This window comes from Triticum aestivum, chromosome 1B, assembly GCF_018294505.1.
Source record: "Triticum aestivum cultivar Chinese Spring chromosome 1B, IWGSC CS RefSeq v2.1, whole genome shotgun sequence".
NCBI classification, from domain to species: Eukaryota; Viridiplantae; Streptophyta; class Magnoliopsida; order Poales; family Poaceae; genus Triticum; species Triticum aestivum.
This window is the reverse complement of record NC_057795.1, coordinates 275,137,197-275,142,093: the sequence shown is the minus strand read 5'-3', so window position 1 is coordinate 275,142,093 and position 4,897 is coordinate 275,137,197. Positions and strand designations below refer to the sequence as shown.

Genomic DNA, 4,897 nt, shown 5'->3' with positions numbered 1-4,897 from the left:
AGTTTAATATTGTTAGCAATGTCGTCATGTTTAGCTTAGGAATAAATTTAGTTGGAAAATTGTTAATTTCTTCAGCATTAAATCCATGATAACAAAATCCAAACATTGCTATATTTAGTAATCTGTTAGTCAAAGGAGGTTTTTTAACTTGTTTCGACAGATCTTTACCTAATCTTTACCTACTAATAAACCAGCGAGTGCTTCTGGTGGTACGTCATTGGACATTTTACAGAAAAGTCCTTGCGGTTTTATGTAATTCGACCCGCACTCCTCATGTAAGTCAACCCGAACCGGTACATGCCGAGGGAAAAGAAAAAAAACGCACGACGACCTTATCTCCCGCATCTCCACCTCCAGGCGCCGCCACGCCCTTCCACGCCACGCCACGCGCTGCCCCCGCCGGCCACCGGCCCTCCGCCGTGCGCCGCCCCTGCCGGCCCTCCGCCGCGCGCCGCCCCTGCCTGCCACCGCTCCTCCGCCGTGCGCCGCCCCCGCCGTGCACCGCCACCACCCCTGCGGCTTTCCACCACCGGGAACACTCGACGCCGACGCTGCACCTTCCCTCAACTCCTCTCTCTCCTCCTCCTTTGCCGCACTGCTCTTCATCACCCGGCCAACTCCGTCGAAACGGGCAGGCGGCGCTGGAGTTCGCCGGAACGGGCCGGCGGGCGGTAAGAGCCGCGGCGGCGGCGCGAAAACTGTCATATTCAGGCGCGGCATCGACGGATCTGGTGGCTGGTGTGGCAGCTTGCTAGATGGCGGCGGCTGGAGCCCTACTCATCCAGAGAAAGAGAGAGACAGGGCGTGAGGGAGAGAGGAAGAAATGAGAAGGAGAAGGGGCACAGGGTGAGGGAGGCAGGTAGGGCGGCGTGCTCCTATTGAGGCGGCAGCGTGCGGTTGCCGGCAAGGGTAGCACATCTCGCTGGAGCACACGTTGTTCCTGGCCAGAGGCCTCGGATCGACCGGCTGGGCTCGGCGCTGCTGAGCAACGACGGTGGCGGGGGGGTCAAGGGGATCGTTGAGGACGCCAGCAACAGCCTCTTCAAACTACGCGTAATCACTGTACCATTGGCTGCATCGGTTATTTGTATGAGATTCACCCTCTTTGTGTTGAGGAAAGAGCCGGAAGGAGAGTACATGGACGAGGAGGGGAAGAATGACTAGGCAGATTGCCCACAACTCTGCACAGGTGCAGCCAAACAAAGCCTAGCTGGACATCATTTGTCAAGGTTTGCACACAACTACACACTGAAAATTCTAGCTGGTTTGATTCAGATCTTGGTGCTACTGCCTATCATCCATAGCATCTCCTCTTTTTACCACCAGCCACCACTACCACAATGGTACAGATCTCACCTGAACTCCATGTCACTCCCTTGCCTTAATACCTTCTTATACTTGTTGTTTGTTTGGTCCATCTTCAGTTCCTCGCACAAATCAGGTTGTCTCACCGGCCTACAGAACTTGGATATTTGCTACGACAGTCTGTTGGTTGATGGCCATCGAGAGTTCAAGACTAATCCACACTAGACATTCTTGATTCCTTATTATTTGCATTATTTTTAGATCCATTACCTTCTTGCATATCATCATCTATGCAGCACATGCCAACAAGCTCTGTCGTCGTGGTGCGTATATAGTAATCTAACAAGGCAGTACACATGTATGCAAGCAGGTATGCATCAATGGACATAGGCTCCCAATTATCTTCTCGCTCTGTACTACTTAGACCACACGCAAGCACCCATTATAAGTGATTTTCTATGCATCTCGATTTCATCCCATATCAAAGATTTTTTATCTTGATTTTCTTATGTATATCACATGCATATTAGAGAAGTCACATCCGCTCAATTATCGTGTATCACAAAGTTAGGCAGTAGTGGAATAAGATCATACAGCTGCCTGTTATTTTAGATATTATCATGTGTAGTAAGGTGCCGGTTTGCAGGAAATAAAGCACAATTGTGACACGAAAAGTTTGAACATAACCAACGCGGTTTTATCTTGCATTCATGAGACTCGCCTTTAAAGTGTTATCTTTCCACGCAGAGAGATATATGAGACCATGAGGGCATCCTATAGACAAAAAGGACATTCGAGGAATTAAAAAATTGAATCGTCTCCACAGAACAAACTGCAAGCTTTGAAATCATTGAAGTGTTGACAATTCCGTAATCTCTTAACATAGGCTGCCACCATCATGCTTCTTAGGTAGGCTAATCCTTTTCTCCATCAAGTTGTTCATTGCGTTCACGACAGTGAGTAGCACAGAACCTAAACAAATTCATAATATTGTCTGTTGATGTCCCCACCATGAAGGCCCGGAGGCTCTGTTCATAATCACCTCTCGCCATATCCGGGGAGGATTATGGTCTAGGGCTCTAGGCAGAGAGGCGCATGATGTTGTAGTGTGGCTATTGTTAATGACACGGTCGTGATGTTGTCCACTTTGTCCCGGTGGTTCGAAAGCAACGCAATGACATCATGTTTCTTCTCCTCAGCGAGTTTATTATTTTTCATAGACCTCATGGTATAAATATAAGTTCTTGATTCTTCTTCCACTCAATCATATTCATCTGCATCTACTTGGTTGAAATATATTTTTTCCCGAGTGAATACCTTGCTTCTGTACAACTGCTATGTAGGAGCAGAGTACCGAGGGCTGAGGAGACAAGTGCTGGAGAGGGTGGCATGCATCAGGATGAGGGAAGAAAGTGCTGGAGGATGTAAACATTTGGCGGAACATGTATATAGTGGTTCTTTGTGGGGAAAAAATGTATAGAGTGGTTGGTGTATACGTCCTTTTTGTGATAATAATAAATGAAGTGCATTCTGGTGCTATGGTTGTGACTAAAGATGTTAGCGGCAGAAGCAATTGCTACGTAAGTGTGAATAACCTGGTGTGGTGCCTCTTTTGATCCTGCTTTGTTTATTTTGCAAATCATTAATATATTTCCATCGCTTTTCTTCTTCCATGATTGCTCTAATCTCCAGCAGTTTTGTGTTGTTGATAATAAGTAGTTTATGCAGTTGTGATCATGAAATTGTATTGAGCAGAATAGGAAAATGTTAATGGAATAGATTATGCCTTAACTCTGTTCAAGATAGGTCTAAGATGTGATCATGGAATTTTACTTAGAAAAAAGGTTATTTGTTTAATGAAATAGATTATGCCTTAACTCTGCTTGATTATGCTGTAACTGCTCGAGACAGGTCTCAACTTAAATAGTTAGGAAAGAAAAATGAGTGCCACCTGAATTATAAGTTTATAACACAACGTGTCTCATCCGAAATTGTGCTTACAAGGTGTTTGATCTGAAAACTACGTTCATGTATACAATGTGGTATAAAAGGTTGATGAAATCATCATATGAAAATGCTTCAGCGTTTCTAAATTACGTAGTATAGTATTATCAGTTTTTTTTCGCATTATTTCCCAGTTCTCTTGAGGTACTATTCCGCAATCCCGCCTGCCAGATAAATGAGGGGTTTTGTTTACTTAATGTGGCTGCCTGGTTAACAAAGTCATGGTTTCTGTTAGCTATTTTTTTACAATACCAAAACAACAACTCATCTTTCTACCTACAATACACACTACTCCTCGATTAGGTACAAGACACGGATGGTGTTGATGCTCTGAGCGCTAATGTTCATTTTTAGAGGAAAATAATCTCAGATTTCTAACTAAACTCTAATCACATCTAGGTATGGTTGTAAAACAAAGAACATATTACACATCAATGTAATCCCTTCTAGATTGCTGTAGAACAACTAAAGTTTATGTCCCCGTTGCAACGCACGGACAATTTTCCTATATATATAATTATTTATATATAATAAAGCACGGATTGGGTCTCCGGGTTCACCGTCACAATACGCTTTCTTTATGTAAATTTACGCTTTCAGTTTTTCGGTTGTTTGTGTTGCCATCCTTGGAACGCTAAAAGAAAAAAAAATGCAAAAACTCATCTTTCTACCTACAATACACACTACTCCTCGATTAGGTACAAGACACGGATGGTGTTGATGCTCTGAGGGCTAATGTTCATTTTTAGAGGAAAATAATCTCAGATTTCTAACTAAACTCTAATCACATCTAGGTATGGTTGTAGAACAAAGAACATATTACACATCAATGTAATCCCTTCTAGATTGCTGTAGAACAACTAAAGTTTATGTCCCCGTTGCAACGCACGGGCAATTTTCCTATATATATAATTATTTATATATAATAAAGCACGGATTGGGTCTCCGGGTTCACCGTCACAATACGCTTTCTTTATGTAAATTTACGCTTTCAGTTTTTCGGTTGTTTGTGTTGCCATCCTTGGAACGCTTAAAGAAAAAAAAATGCAAAAACTGCCTTAACCCAGACTCGAACCAGGGTCGCTCAAAGTTAGGCTAGCACGGATAGCCAATTCGGCCAGCTCGCCTTTCATGTTATTTAGAAGATACTTAATCTATTTGAACGTTTAGTTTCTCCAACACATGGGCCGAGCTGGGCCACTCCAAGGACGCAGCCAACCAAACATGCTTATTTGTTGCCAGATAATTAGTCCCACCTCGCCCTTTGCAATTTAATTCCACTGATTTATATAGGTCTATGAGTTGTACGATAATCAACAAGGAGCCTCGAGGATTAACTAAGGAAGGATGAGATGTGGGTCGGCCAAATTGAGGGGCATGAGAAAAATAAAAGGAGGAGTCGCTCCTGGGAAAGGCTAAATGCATACGCTCTGGCTATTTCATTGGCTACGAACACATACATAGCGATCGCTTCTGGCCGTACGTCGTCAGCAATCTTGCAAAAAAGCCCCTCTACTTATGAGAATTCAACCCGTAGTCCCTGTCTAAGTGGACCTGGGAAAACGCTTCATTTTTGCACAAAACACCC

At 43.9% G+C, this 4,897-nt stretch overlaps 1 long non-coding RNA gene across 2 annotated transcripts; it reads left to right on the top strand.

The window, feature by feature from the left end:
- Positions 1–203: 203 nt before the first annotated feature.
- LOC123119317 (uncharacterized) lies at positions 204–2,899 on the top strand. Of its 2 annotated transcripts, none has more exons than XR_006458603.1 (2): positions 204–2,533; positions 2,655–2,899. It is a non-coding gene; the product is annotated as an uncharacterized lncRNA (long non-coding RNA). The 2 variants fall into 2 exon arrangements; XR_006458600.1 differs by having other exon boundaries at positions 2,649–2,899.
- Positions 2,900–4,897: the final 1,998 nt, after the last annotated feature.